Source organism: Pinus tabuliformis, chromosome 2_1, assembly GCF_031772625.1.
Source record: "Pinus tabuliformis cultivar Carrire ecotype Pingquan chromosome 2_1, CPIR1, whole genome shotgun sequence".
NCBI classification, from domain to species: Eukaryota; Viridiplantae; Streptophyta; class Pinopsida; order Pinales; family Pinaceae; genus Pinus; species Pinus tabuliformis.
This window is the reverse complement of record NC_142299.1, coordinates 174,785,616-174,802,782: the sequence shown is the minus strand read 5'-3', so window position 1 is coordinate 174,802,782 and position 17,167 is coordinate 174,785,616.

Here is a 17,167-nt window from a genome sequence, read left to right as displayed (position 1 = left end):
CACCCCACACCTTACAAGGTGTCGTGGCTGCAGAAAGGCCACCAGTTGTTGGTCGATGAACAATGTGAGGTGGAGTTCCGCATTGGCAAGTACCACGATACAGTGGTCTGTGATGTCATGCCAATGGACGTGTGCCACATACTGCTCGGAAGGCCATGGCAGTATGACAGGAAGGTGACACACGATGGCAAAACAAATTGTTATAAATTTACGAAGGATGGGGTCAAACATACACTTGTACCCATCAAGGAGGAAGATACAGCTGAATCAAGCGGGACAAAAGCATTATTACTTGGAGGAAAGCAGTATATAAAACAGATTGAAGAAAATGAGATTAATTTTGCAGTGGTAAGGAGGATGAAGCCAGTATTACTGAGCGTGGAAAGGTCAGAATTGCCCAAAGAGATCCAAGAGCTGTTAGAGGAATTTCAGGATATTGCGGCTGAGGAGTTACCTGATAAGTTACCTCCCAAGAGGAGCATCAGCCACCATATTGACTTTATACCAGGATCAAGTTTACCGAACAAGGCAGCATACAGAATGAGCCCCAAGGACAATGAGGAGGTACGCAAACAAGTGCAGGAATTATTAGATAAGGGACTGATCAGAGAGAGTTTAAGCCCCTGTGCGGTACCTACAGTCCTTGCACCCAAGAAAGGTGGAGAATGGCGAATGTGCACAGATTCGCGGGCCATAAACAAGATCACCATTCGATACAGGTTTCCCTTGCCTAGAATGGATGATATGATGGACTGTCTTAGTGGGGCAGCATATTTTACTAAGATAGATCTGAAAAGTGGGTACCATCAGATCAGGATTAGAGAGGGAGATGAGTGGAAGACAGCCTTCAAGACCAACGAAGGACTGTACGAATGGCTGGTCATGCCATTTGGATTGAGTAATGCTCCAAGCACTTTTATGAGATTAATGAACGAGATGTTAAAGGAGTTTATAGGAAAATTTGTAATAGTCTATCTGGATGATATTTTGATTTTCAGCAGGACGAAAAGAGAACACCTTCAACATATCCGAAGGGTATTCGAAAAGCTGCAGCAGAACAAACTGCTGGTAAATTTAAAAAAATGCACTTTCTTGCAGAAGGAGTTGATTTATCTGGGATTTGTGGTAGCAGAGAATGAGTTGAAGATGGACCCAGAGAAGATTGAAGCGATCATGAGTTGGCCGTCACCCAAGAGTTTATTCGAGGTACGTAGTTTTCACGGTTTAGCAAGTTTTTATCGGAAGTTTATCAGGAACTTTAGTGAAATCTGCGCACCCATGTTGGAAACCATCAAGAAGGCCAGCCAACCTTTTTGCTGGACTAAGGCGGCAGAAAACAGTTTCCAACTCCTGAAGCGTAAAATAACAGAAAGGCCAATCTTGAGACTGCCCGATTTCAGCAAACCTTTTCAGGTTCGATGTGATGCCAGCGGGACAGCTATTGGCGCTGTACTCAGTCAAGAGGACAGACCAGTGGCATTCTTTAGTGAGAAGCTGAATGAAAGTCGGCAGAAGTATTCGTCATATGATAAGGAATTTTATGCAGTGGTTCAAGCCTTGAAACATTGGAGGCACTACTTACTGGGAAATGAGTTCGTTTTGTTCTCTGATAATTCTGCTTTGCAGTACATAACTCAGCAGCACAAACTGAACCATAAACATGCTAAGTGGGTGGAGTACCTACAAAGTTTCACTTTTGTGTTGAAACACATAAGTGGGCAAGCCAACAAAGTGGCGGATGCTTTAAGTAGAAGAGCTCTGCTCTTACAGGAAAGTGGCATACAGGTGATGGGATTTGAGTATTTGAAAGATTTATACCAGATGGACGCGGATTTCAAAGAAGCTTTTGAAGCATGCCAGAATCCCGTATTGAGGAATACAAGCCCATGGCTAGATTACAATCTACAAGAAGGATTGTTGTTTCGAGGGGGACAGCTGTGTGTTCCAGATTGTTCGATGAGGGAAAATCTGGTGAGAGAGAAACACAGTGGCGGACTAGCGGGACATTTTGGCGTCAATAAGACAGTGGAGCAGCTCGGGCATTTTTATTACTGGCCAAGGATGAATCGAGACGTGCAGAGGTATATAACCAGGTGTAAAATCTGCCAACTGGCGAAAGGACACAGCCAGAACACGGGGCTGTACACACCCCTACCTGTTCCAAGCAGGCCGTGGGATTCAGTCAGCATTGATTTTGTCCTAGGATTGCCTAGAACGCAAAGGGGGTATGATTCAGTGATGGTGGTGGTGGATAGGTTTTCAAAGATGGCTCATTTCATTCCTTGCCGGAAGACAAGCGACGCCACGAACGTGGCACATCTTTTTTTTACGGAAGTAGTTCGACTACATGGCTTACCAAAAACTATTGTCTCAGACAGGGATGTGAAATTTACAGGACATTTTTGGCGCACCCTGTGGAAAAAGCTGGGCACACAATTAAATTTCAGCTCTGCGTATCACCCGCAGACTGATGGATAGACAGAGGTGGTAAACAGGAGTTTGGGCAACTTATTACGCAGCTTGACGGGAGAGAACTCGCGATTGTGGGACCGAGCTCTTGCCCAGGCAGAATTCGCTTATAACGATTCGCCAAATAGGAGCACCGGTCTTAGCCCATTTCAAATCTTGTATGGTATGCATCCGCGAGGAGTACATGAATTACGAGATTTGGGACAGCTAGAAAGAAGAAGTGCAGACGGGGAAGATTTTGCAGAAGCAATGAGTGAGCTGCATGAAAAGGTCAAGACGAGATTACAGGACAGCACGCAGAAATATAAGCAACATGCAGACACAAGGCGGCGAGAGGTAAACTTCGAAATTGGGGACGAAGTCCTTGCACATTTGCGCCGAGAACGGTTTCCTAAGGGTACGTATAACAAACTGAAGTTCAAAAAAATCGGCCCATGCAAAATTCTGCGAAAATTCTCAGCAAATGCGTATGAAATTCAGCTGCCACCTGATATAGGCATATCACCCATATTTAATGTGGCAGACCTGTTTCCATATCATGCCCAGGCAGAGGATGAACGAGTGGTACAGCCACAACGGGACACCCAGTTCGAGGACAGTCTTTGGAAGAAACAGTTACCATCGGTCAAGACCCATGAGATAGAAGGAATCATCAGCACACAGGTGGCCAAGAAGACACGCAGAAAGGAGTATCTGCGTTATCTCGTTAAATGGAAGGACCGTCCAATGGAGGACAGTTCCTGGCTTGACGAGATGCAGATCCGAAAGGCAGGTTACTCGGTGGAAGAACTCATGGAACGGAGCCATGAGAACTCTCTTTTACCCCGGCAGCCTGATGCAGGAGCATCTGGTCGACAGGGCGCAGACCGAGAAAAGGCAGACAAGGTTTCTGAAGAAGATTGGGAGAAGTGAATATTTCAACAAATGGACAGCAAGACTGTCAGAGTTTTTTTTTTTATCATTTTGTTCTTCAAGGATTAACTACAGTATTTAGTTTATTAGCTTAAGTGTCTTTTTAACTTGTTCTGTTTCAATTGTAATAACAGGTCCTAACTAGAGTTGTTAAGGGCTTGTAGTTATAGGCTTTAAATTTAGATTATTATAGAATTAGACAAAAAGACCATAAATCAATGTAAAGCGTCAAACCCTTACGGGATAGAAGGAAAAGACAAACTAACAATAGCCAAGTCACGTAACTAGAGTAACTGTCAAGTAAACTGTAATTTGGAACTAACAAACAGTTGTCTAACTGCTGAGCTATTGTATAAGAAGACAGAAAAGATACATGAAAAAGGTTCTGGAGTGTGACATTGAAAAAGAGAAATAGCAGAGTACAATTCATTCCTTCATATATTGTTCAGTGCATTCTTAAATTTCCAGATTGTGAATTTATGTCCTCGAAGATAAAACATGCATGTACAGTGAATTCTTTTCATTCCATCTAATACAAATAAGAACCGTGACAGAGTTTCACAAAATCCACGCGCATTCATTTCTGTTTACATTCACATATTACAAAGTAGCTACTATAACCAAGTCTCATTACTCCGAGAGGCAAACGCACATATATACAAATTTCTGTTCATGAAAATACATTGCAGGTCGACACAGTAACAGAGCAATCTAACCACAAGCGCTTCACGACCAGCCGAAGCCGAGGTCAAGTGGAAAGCGAAAGGAGTCGGGCAAACAAAGCAAGAAACAACGGTCCTCAAACCACTGGTAAGCAACAGCACCAAGTCCCAAAATTATTACATTCACTGTGTAAAAATATTGCCGGTTATAAAACTTTCAACGGCTAAACAAACAAGAACCCAGAAGATTTCCTAAGCACTACTACAGGATGACCGAGTAACGAGAGAGCAAAGGACCGAGTCATTAACCGAAAGCAACCATAGAAACCCTCTGAATTACAGAAGTGGGTTGAAACCTCACGCAGACCTGACTCATTATCTAATACAGACAACCATAGCAAGCAATTACAGTGCAGACCAAAAGCCACAGAAAAGGGTAGATTAGAAACAGAGCTACCCGGAGGATAGACGGTCGAATCTCCTGCAAGGCCACGGGACCAGTTACCTGCAACCACCATAACACAATATTGTTAGGGTCGCGGATGTATTCAAGTTCATGCAACAGCAAATAGCTCAGTGAAAAACAAATAGAAAGAGCAGAGGGAGAAAGGGGTGGAGCCTTACCTGCTGTAACCAGACCCATAATTCGCAGAAGCTCAGTGACAACCTGACCACAGAGGAGCTGTGAAGGGTTAGTCGGAATTCGAGTTGAGAATAGGAGCATACAGCATGAAACAAAACCCTCACCTGAGCGGACGAAGTTGAATGATGGGTTGAAACCAGAGACGGAGTTGAAACCCTGAGCTTTCCACCGAGACGGAGCCGAGCCCCTGAACAAAACCCATATACAGAGCCGAATACCAGAGCAGAGCCACAGAGAGCGAAACATTACAGTGAAGAACAAAACCCATATACAGAGCCGAATACCAGAGTAGAGCCTCAGAGAGCGAAGCATTACAGTGAAAATGACCAAATGAGCGCGAACTAGCTGAGGAAAAGGGCCAAGGAGGAATTAGGGTTTGCCAAATCCCGAGACGGACAGGTGGAGCGTGGAGAGGCGGAGAAGTACAGAAGGGTGATTAAATATCACCAAACTCATAAAAGCACAATCAAACAATATCCATTAACGAAATAATCACGCAGGTCCACATCGGATTTGGGAGTGTGGGACACGTGGGCTGGGTCCCCATCAAAGAAACTGAAAGATTTTTTTGTAGTGCAGCATGTTAGGAAGAAAAGCCTCTTTCAGTTTTTAAAATTAAGTTCTCGGCTGCTCAGGAAAGCTTTTGGAAGTTAACTAGTAAAAACAGTTTTTCTGCTAAAACAGGCTGCTACAGGGGTTTCGTAGCGCGCTACGAAAACACTGATTTCATAGCTAGTGTTAAAATTTCTCCAAAATGATGTGAGATATGACTTCTAAACACATGGTGAGGCTTCTAGGACATGGAATGAGGCTGTCAAATTTTATTTGAAGATGGACATGAGACTCTAACCCTATGACTTAGACTCTAAAACATAAAAATGACTTCACCATGACTTGACCATGACTGATACAAGAATTGAGAAACCATGTAAGTTTTCCAAATTTTTTAAGGAAGTTTTACAGTGATAACAGTGGCTCCACTAGGGATAGTGTGCCCTTGTGGTACATTAAGAACCTGTAGCTCCAGTGCCGCTATCCATCCTCTAGAAGAAAACTTTGAACTTCTGCCCAATTTGCTCCTCAAGCCTTGAATGATTTTTTGTAAGAAGAATTCAAACTGTACCTACTGAAATAGATGCTCAGTCAACCTACCCTGAGCTTATTTGCACATTCCTACCTACCCTATCAGCTGCAAGGTCCACTTGTAACTCAGGGAACATGAAACTTCCAATAAAGCCAATCAATAGTCCTTTCTGATATAGGAGGCTCTTGACTGCATTCGACCTCAAAATAACCATGATAGTGAGATGACCAAATCAACTTATAATGTACCTGATCTTCATAATGCAAATGAAAATGAAATACTGGTGTGCAAAACTTTGCCATGTATTCACTTATAGGGTCAAAGAAGAAATGATTATTTTGATGATCATCATAACACTCTAAATCTTCAGACAACTGATTTTCAACCACACAAGACCCCTTTGATGTACTATCCAACTGCCTTTCTGCATGATGCCCACAAACAATGTAATTTTCCTCACTATTGTGATCATTCTTTGATGTAAGCTGCTGCAAGGAATCATAAAAATGAACAACCTTTTCTTCTGCCTGAGGATTATAAGAAATTTCTTCCAGTATTTCTTCTTGGTGTTTGCAATCAATTTCATATTCTTTATGATCAAAAGACTGAAAAATCTGCTGCATCTTTTCATTCATATCAAAGGATGAAACATGGTTTTCACAAATAAACCCCTGCTGATCTTCATGTTGCGTTTCATGAGATGTTATACTTTCTTCTTGGTGCTGAAATGCATTGTTATGAAGAGCCTCTAAAATTTCTTCATCCATAAATTCATCATCATCATAACAATCCTCCAAATATTGAATAAAACTCGTAGAATGTTTACAACAATCTTTGACCAGCAATAAGGAGGGATGACACTCTTTATACATGTCATAGAACACATCATGGAAATCAGCAAGAGAATATAATGAACCATTTTCCAAAATTTTATACCAAGACCATGCCTTTCCTTCTAAAGTGGTCTTAAACATCCTCATGAGACAATCCTCAGGAAAGTGAACCTTTAGATTGCGTACATGCATATGAAACCTAACCAAATGAAGAGCAGCATTGTCCTTCTTTTCATCTTTGAATATTAGAAGATCATCTAACCAATCAACCTCTGGCATAGGATTTGGAAAGCCAGGGATATGAGACCGATTCATAGGAGCATACCTGGCATTCATTATTGCAATGGAACTCATCTTGAAACTTCATCAAGCTACTGATCTTCTAGCAGTGGAGTCACCTTCCAATTTCTTATTCGATGTGTGGAGTCGCCAAGGTAGTTTGGCAGCCTCAAAATGATGTCTGAGCTCCTGCTACCTTCAGAAGTTCAGCCATTGATTTCGGGAATGAATAATCTTCAGACTCCTGGCAGACACACCAAAATGTTATCTCAAAATCAGGCCCTGATAGGCTGCTGGTCAGGTTGACTTTAAGTAACTATTGCAAACCAATCGTTTAGCTAAGGCTTAGCCTCCTTAGCCTGAGAGGGCTCTCTCAAAGGGTTAATTATATTGATTAAAGATATGGATTGATGGCTAACTCTATGGTTTGTGATTTTATATGTTTGTAGATTGGAAGATGGAGACTTGCTACCATTGGGCTATGGAGTCAGTGACAGAGATAAGGACAACAAATAGCTCTTCTTATAAAACTGAGGCTTGTATATACTTCAATGAAAGAGTGACACATTCAAGAAAGTTTCAACAACTTGAAGTTCATAGGAGTCAGAGCATGTGGGCATGAATTCTGAGTCAACAACACCTCAATATAACAATGAACTCAACCTTACATGGAAGTCAGGGGATTCAGCATTTAAACATTCAGAACATAAACTCATATGGGACCACACAGTTTATGAATGTATACAAGAAGTCAGAGCACATTCAGTGAATTCTGAGTGATTATACATCCATACCACTGTAAGAATTAAGAAAAGGACAACATCACATATTCTGAACATAAAAAATCCCTCATGAATCCTGAGAAGTAAAGTCAAGCATGTATTACTGAACTCAATTCACCATAGTTTAACACTTAAAGGAAGTCAGAGCATGTTCCTCCATGAATTCTGAGTAATAAGCATTAAGACTATGGAAGTAAAGCGTTTCAAAGATAAAAGATGAATCTCACTAAAGTACACTAAGAATCTCAGCTTCAGAAAAGTCCAACTGCTTCTGTATATATCAATCCCTGCATAGCACTTACAAAAGTAGTCTTTTTCTCTAACATTTTCCAACCCTTTGCTAATTCAACCTCTTTCTCTATATAAAGCATTTACAATTAGGATTCCATCATCCCTCATCAAGAGAATTCGAATTTGCCATCAGTGACACCTATTCTAACCATAAAACAAACCATTAATTAGAACTAGCTGTTAACTAGGAGTGCTAGTGACCTAATACAACTAGGAGTGTAACTCCTTATCATGATTCAAAAACCTTATCTAAGCATTTAAAGCATTATTTGACAACTTGCAACCTCAAGAAGTCGAATTTGATGAAGCCTCCCACGTGGTCATCTGACTGCTGAAGACAAACCCTAGAAATTAGGGAACATGTTTCCCTGTTTTTAGGTTTAGATCCTTGAAAATTGGCACGTGGGACAGAGCCTTTATCTCTTCATCCATGACACATTTTACGAAACTGAAGGAGGTTTTTGTAGCCCATGTTGTCCAGAAAAAAAACCTCTCCTGGTTTTTGAAAACATTTCTCCAGCTGTCCAGAAACTGTCCTTGAAAAACACGTGGCAAACAGGAAAAATCCGTTTTCTGAAATTAGGGTCTCAATGAAAGCTTAGTATATCCCAACTGAAAACACTTATGAATAAAGTGAGATAGGTTATTGTAGCTGGACATTTTATGAAGAGAAACCTCCCTCAAAATACCAAAATACGTCTTCCTGTAACCAAAAACGGATCTTGAAAAAGACTGCTAAAACCAGTAGACAAAGCTTGACTTTCAGCAGTTTCGTAGCGCACGTTTAACCATAAATTCCTCCCACCTCAGAACGAGTTTGAAGAAACTGAAAGAGGTTTTTGTATGGCAGCATGTTAGGAAGAAAAGCCTCTTTCATTTTTCAAAATTAAGTTCTCGGCTGCTCAGGAAAGCTTTTGAAAGTTAACTAGTAAAAACAGTTTTTCTGCTAAAACAGGCTGCTACAGGGGTTTCGTAGCGCACTACGAAAACACTGATTTCATAGCTAGTTTTAAAATTTCTTCAAAATGATGTGAGATATGACTTCTAAACACATGGTGAGGATTCTAGGACATGGAATAAGGCTGTCAAACTTTATTTGAAGATGGACATGAGACTCTAACCCTATGACTTAGACTCTAAAACATAAAAATGACTTCACCATGACTTGACCATGACTGATACAAGAATTGAGAAACCATGTAAGTTGTCCAAATTTTTTAAGGAAGTTTTACAGTGATAACACAGTGCATAAACCATGTTTACTTAATATGTTGACAATGAATGTAGTAACTGAAAATATGAGGGATTCAGAATTATCTTATCGAATGCCTTTTCTTTTGTATTGAATCTATTATAAAAGGAACAAAACAAAGATGCTAAAGGGGGTAGATAGAAGGATATCATTGTAACATAACTCCTTACATCAAGGTTGGTGTTTGGCCCTATAGTACAATAGGTTCCAAGTCAACCTATTCCAATATGCTAGTGTTTGACCCAAAGGCATGGTTGGTTCACAACTAGTATATTTCTTCTAATCATATGTAGCACCCTCCTCCCACATCTACCCAAGCAACTGGCCCACTGGGGTAAACATGTGACGAGAGGCCATTATGATATGATTCATCCTCCTAAGTCACGTTAAGGAAATGGAACCAATGGAAACACACCATACAGACATTAAACATCAACTACAAGACCCTCATGAACCAATATAATACTTTAGAAAACTTGCCTTGGGGTCCCACTGAGCTTTTGAACAATTTAAGGCTCAGTCCTTCCCATGCTATAGGCATGAGGGTGGCTAGAAACCAAAATTCTCTCCCACAGGCTTGCCTGCCAATGACCAGAGACCCAAATTGTCGATGCTATGCCAGCGACTCCAGGATTTGAGCCACTTTTTTAGGCCTAGAGCCTTGGTCACTGCCTAGTATTGATCCATCTCTACAAATCAGTAAAATAGCATGGAAATGACAGTACTAAAGAAAATACTTATTCAAGGCCGTGACTGGACCCCTACTAGCCATGACAGGCATTTCGTCAAACATATTGAAAATGTGTAATCTACATGTGTAATTCATAGTTATGAGCATAGGGGTATCATACTTAGCTATGAATCGCTAAGAACCATTGACGCATTAACACATCAACTGTCATTCCATCCATTAGGTCATAGATACATTGAACATTCAAGTACAAGTAAAAACATGATGAAAGCCACACATGACTGTCGTCATAAAACATATACATAACTAGCATAATAGCAACAGAAATACTCATGAAATTACATTCATATAAACCACATATAAAACATTAAAATTCTCATAGAAATACAAGGAGAAATAACCTTTCATTAATCATGCAAAATCCAAACCTGGGATGGGACTTCCACATTCCGCCCGACCATATAATGGTTGAGCCAAACATCTCTTCAACCATTCACCCCTGTGCCATATTCCAAGCATGAATGTGGGATCTCATAGAACACATCAATATAACTCATCTAGGGCTTCCAGAGGCCATACACCTCCACCCATCAAACAGTGATTCCACCTCACGACTGGACATCACAAAATCATCATCAAATTGGTCTCTATCACAACCATCTATGGCTCCAGAGCGTTTGTCAAACCAAGGCTCCAGGACTAGTAACTCAACCCACAACTTTTACTGGGCTCTAGAGCATTTGTCCAACCAAGGCTCCAGGATTACTAACTCAACCTACAACTTTTACTGGGCTCCAGAGTGTTTGTACAACCAAGGCTTCAGGACTAGTAACTCAACCCACCAAGGGCTCCAAAGCGTTTTTCCAACCAAGGCTATGGGACTACTACTCAACCCAAGCCGATACAGGGCTCCAGAGAGTTTGTCCAACCAAGGCTCTAGGACTAGTAACTCAACCCACAGCTAAGGAAACATGAGAACCAACCAAAAATAAGCAATGAAAGTAAACCCATAATCACCATGGATAACAAAGAAATGGAAAGGCTAGTCAATCCATTGTCGCTCCAGGCAATCGTCCATGCCAATGACAGATCATGACCAAGAATCCACATGCATATGCCATGCATGCCAAAACTAGTGAATGAAACATACATGCAAGTGGGTACCTGCAAGAAAATTTGATGTAGTTGCTGATCCCAATGCCTTCTTGCACTTTCCTGTTCTTCCCTTTCCTTCTTGCTCCAAGAATCCAAGAATGCCACACCCACTAAGAGTGCTCCAAGAAAACTCTAAGTATCCAAGAGTATGAGAGAGAGAGAGAATAATGAGAAAGAGCTCCAACACTGAATTGATAAAAGGTTACCAACTGATCCTCAGAAGCCTTTCTATGAATGAGTATTCTAATTTCTTCAATTTCCATTATTTTCCTTCATTTTACTCCTCACATGCGACATGTGACCTTTCACATCCTTTTCTCCTAATTTCCATTATTTTAAAAAATATGTGCTAAAAATGCCATTTTGCCTTTCCAAAGCCTTAGCCATTTCCTTTGCCAATTTCCTTAGCCATAAACAATCACAAGTGATCCCATCACTAGGATTCTGCCCAACATTCAGCTTGGAATGAGCGTCCCATCATCCGTGGTTATTATTTTTCCTTTATTTACTTTTATTACATGAAGTTTCCACTAGGGCTGTTACAGAACCCTCCCCCATGGGGACATCATCCTCGATGTTCAATCACACAAACACTTGAACAACTTGCTAAAAGAAGGCATACTACTCATGGAGCTTAATAACACAGTTCAATGCAGTATTTACAATGAAAGAACTGCTCAAAAGTAAAACATCATGACAACCTGACAACATACCGCATAGTGGAGCTTTATAACATAGCTCGTTATGGTATTTGCAATGATCATCATGTTGAGTGCTAGTCCACATGACATCATAACATCATGATAACACAACCACATGATAACATAGTAACATAACCATAATGACATGACACCTATACCACATAGTGGAACTTTATAACATGGCTCGTTACGGTATTCACATCCATACACATGTGTGCATATAGAAACATCATCAAAATATGTGTACCAAAACATGTGCCAAATCATATACCGAAATATATATCAAAACACATACTAAACACCATATCTAAGTATATGTCAAAACACCATATCAAATTATATAACAAAACTCCATAAAGCATATACCAAACCACCATAACACAAATATCAAACCACCATAAAGCATATAACACACCACCATATCGAAGTTACTTTGCCTCAACCAGAAAATGAGGAAGGATATAGCCCGCGTTTGATTTGCCATCTCCCATGTAGCTTCATTGGGCCCAAAGTTCTTCCATTTCACTTTAACTTGCTCGCTTACTTGATTCCGAAGCATGAGCACCTTTTTCTGCAATATACACTGATCTCTGACTGGAATTATCCATTTGGTTCCACCTGCAATATAGACCAGGCAATCACATGATCAACATATTTAACATACTTCTTAAGCAATGAGACATGGAAAACATCATGTAATTTCACTGTCGAGGGAAGTGCAAGTCGATAGGCTACTGGCCCAATCCTCTTAATGATACTGAAGGGTCCACAAAATTGTGGTGCCAGCTTAGCACATGATCCAATCCACAAGGAGCTCTTCTTCGATTTGATACGCAAGTACACCTATTCCCCAACTTGGAACTCCTTGAATAACCCGTTCCTATATGTATAACTCTTCTGCCTATCCTCTGATGCCTTTATATTCTTTTTGATCACTTGCATTTCCAGTTCCATGTCTGCCAATATATCTGGTCCAATCAATACCCTATTCATTGGATCACTCCATCGGATGGGAGTGTTACAACTCTACCCATACAATGCCTCAAACAGACTCATCCTCAATGATTCTTGATAACCATTGTTGTACACGAACTCTACCAAAGGGAGATACTCTTCCCACTTTCACTATTGATGCATTACATACATCCTCAACATATCCTCTAGTATCTTGTTGACCCTCTCTGTTTGTCCATATGTTTGGGGATGATAAGTTGTGCTGAAGGCAAACTTTGTGCTTAAACTTGTAAATATCTCCTTCAAAAACTTGGAAGTGAACTTTGCATCCCTATCTGACACAATATTCTATCGAACACCATGTAGTATAACCACAACTCTGATCAATACCTATGCTACATCACTAGCTAAGAACATAGACTTCATCAGAATGAAATGTGAAATCTTTGTCAACCTATCGACAATGACCATGATGGAATCATGTTGCTTCACTGTCTTTGGCAACCCTATGATGAGGTCGATGGAAATGACCTCCCATTTCCACTCAAGAATTGAGATCGGCTATAACAATCTACTTAGATTTTTACACTCTTATTTCACTCACTGACAATCAAAGCATCTAGCCACAAACTTTGTTACATCCCTCTTTAGATTCAGCCAATAGTAAGATCTCTTCACTGCTGTCAGTGTCTTCTGATAACCTAGGTGACTTGAATATGGTTTCATATGAAACTCTCTCAAGATCACCTTCTTGAGATTACTGTCATCTGACACATATATCATGTCTCAGAATCTAACCAATCCATTTGTTGTAAAATAATAGTCCATATCTTGTGCACCTGCACATGTACCTGTACTCTGCTGTAACTTGTGCACAATACTGCTATATTTGACATCTTGATGTCTTGCCCACAAGATCTTGTCTTGTAAGTCTGTCCCATAAGAGTTCATAGCTGCTAAGTGATTTACCTATACCCGTCTGCTAAGAGCATATGCCACTCTTTTCTCTTTACCTTTGATGTATCTGGTCTCAAAGTTGAACTCGCTAATCATAGCTAACCACTGAGCTTGCCTACCATTCAGATGCAGTTGGTTAAATAGATATCGCAAACCACTATGATCACTCATCAATGTAAACCTCCTACCCAGAAGATAGTGTCTCCACATCCTTAATGCATGCATAATCGTTACCAACTCAATATCATGCATGGGATAGTTTTGCTCATGCTCATTTAGTTTCCTCGACTCATAGCATACTACCTGCCCATCTTGCATAAGGACTCCACCAAGTCCCCTCTTGCAAGCATCTGTGCACACTACAAACTCTTTATCTATATTTGAAATCTTTAAGATTGGTGCATGTGTCAATAATTGTTTGAGCTGCTCAAAACTAGCCTCGCATTCCTCTGTCCATTCAAACTTCTTATGTTTTCTTTGCAAAAATGTAATAGATTAAGAAATCTAAGAGAAGTTCCTGATGAAACTCCTGTAGTTACCTGCCAAACCTATGAAATATCTCATCTCATCCACATTCTTAGGCGCTACCCATCCCATGATGCCTCTTATCTTTTCTGGATCTATTGCAATGCCCTCCTTGGAGACAACATGCCCCAAGTAGTGTACCTCAGTCTGAAAGAAACTGCACTTTTTGAGCTTAGTATACTTCTGATGCGCTCTCAACAATTTAAATACTGTTTCTAAATGCTCAACATGTTCTTTTTCATTTTTAGTATACTTCTGATGCGCTCTCAACAATTTAAATACTGTTTCTAAATGCTCAACATGTTCTTTTTCATTTTTAGTATATCATCAATGAATACAATAACAAAATTCTCTAAATACGAACACAATACATTATTCATCACGCACATAAATGTAGCTGGATCATTAGTTAAATTGAATGGGACTACAAAAAACTCATAATGCCCATACCTGGTCCTGAATGTAGTCTTGTGAATGTCCTCCTCTTTGATGCGTACCTGATGATATCTAGATCTCAGATCAATCTTTGAGAACACTATTGCTTCCTTCAACTGATTGAACAAGTCATCAATCCTCGGCAAAGGGTACTTATTCTTGATAGTCACTTTGTTCAGCTGCCTGTAATTAATGCATAATCTGAGTGTTCCATCATTATTCTTCACAAACAATATTGGTGCACCCCATGGCAATACACTTGGCCTAATATATCCCTTGTCCAACATCTCCTTCAACTGCAACTCAACCAACTCAAGTGTTCTCATCTTGTAAGGTGATTTCGATGTTGGTGTTAGAAAATTATATATTACAGAGCAATGGAACACATAAAATATTGCAGAAATATAAACACAGAAAACGCATAAAACAAGAGAAACACAGATATATGTGGTTCACACAGTTTGGGCTACGTCCACTTAGAGACAACCAGTCCTTCCTTTTATATTATCCAGCAAACTGAAGAGATACAACCTACAACAGATCCGTTGTAACACCCTCTTCACTCTCAATCTCCTCTCTCTTTTTCACCCAGAATACATATCTACATAGATGCAATACAATTCCCTCATTTATAGTGAGGGGTTGCCTTTTAGGGAAAAAAAACCTAAATTAAACATAACTTCTGCCATCAGATCTCCGCTTAATGAACGGCCTAGATTGACTAGAAATTACTATACTTGTACAAGGCAATTTTACATCTATTCTTAGCTTCGGGGGCATTGCCCTCGAAACCCCCTGCCAGGGGGGGGCTCCCCAAAGGTCGCAGCCACCCCCCTTAGACCCCCCCTGCAGTGAATATTTTACAGGAAGTGTTGCTTCCCCATTTTGAACTGGGGTCGAATGTGGTGATACCTTTGAATACAAAAGATAATCAGGCTCCACACCCAACAATATCCCACTTGGAGACTGATTATAGCAACTCCACCGCTGCTTCATTTGCTGGACAATGATTCCTCTTTGGACCTGGCTGTTTCTCATCTTCTTCATCATACCTGAAGACCAATTGAAACTGATCAGATTCTCAGTTGCTCCCTGGTTACAACTTTTGTTATCATATCTGCAGGATTCTAGCTAGTGTGTATCTTTTCCAGCTTCAACTCTCCATCTTCCAACACTGATCGTATGAAACGGTACTTGAGCTGTATGTGTTTAGTCCTGGAATGAAATGTTGATTTCTTTGCAAGATGAATGGCACTTTGGCTATCACTGTATAACGTGCCCATATCATGCTCCTTACCCAATTCACCCATAAACCTTTGTAGCAAAATCATTTCTTTACTAGCCTCTGTAGCAGCAACATACTTTGCTTTTGTTGTTGAAAGTGCAACAACACTTTGGATTTTTGAAACCCAACTAACAACTGTTCCACCTACAATAAATACGTATCCTATAGTGCTACTCCTGTTATCTCTGTCACCTGCCATATCTTCATCAACATATCCCTGTAGAGAAATGTTTGAACCACCAAAGCATAATGCTTGATTTGTGGTACCTTTCAAATATCTGAGAATCCATTTCACCGCCATCCAATGTTCCTTTCCTGGATTTTTCATGTACCTGCTTACAACTCCCACTGCATGTGCAATATCAAGCTTTGTGCAGACCATTGCGTACATTAAGCTTCCAACTGCTGATGCATATGGAATTTTAGACATATAATTCACGTCTTCTTGGGTCTTTGGGCACATTTCCTTACTAAGTTTGAAATGGCTAGCAAAAGGTGTACTAACTAGTTTTGCATTGTGCATATTAAATCTTTTCAACACCTTTTCTATGTACTCATTCTGAGACAATGTTAATTTGCGATTTTTCCTGTCTCTAGTTATTCTCAAACCAAGGATTTGTTTTACAGCTCCCAAATCCTTCATTGCAAATAAATTTGCCAATTTTATTTTGAGCACATTTATTTATTGCATGTTAGACCCTGCAACAAGCATGTCATCCACATAAAATAACAATATAATATAGCTGCCATCATTTTTCTTTTTCAGATAAACACAATGATCAGAGTGACATCTAGTATAACCTTGTTCAGACATAAACTTGTCAAATTTTAGATACCATTGCCTTGGAGCCTGTTTTAAGCCATACAAGCTCTTCTTCAATCTGCACACTAGTTTCTCCTTCCCTTTCACCTCATATGCTTGTGGCTTCTGCATATATATCTCTTCCTCCAAATCCCCATGGAGAAAGGTTGTCTTTACATCTAACTACTCAAGATGCAAATCTTCAACTGCTACTAGACTTAATATAGTTTTGATTGAAGTCATTTTAACAACAGGAGAAAATATTTCATCAAAATCAATACCTTTCTTCTGTGCAAACCCCTTCACCACAAGTCCAGCTTTGTACTTTGTTTTCCTCCATCTTCTTCCTTCAACCTGTAAACCCATTTATTCTTCAATGTAGTTTTTCCTACAGGCAACCTGACTAAGTCCCAAGTCTGGTTATGCATTAAGGAGTCCATCTCTTATTCCATGGC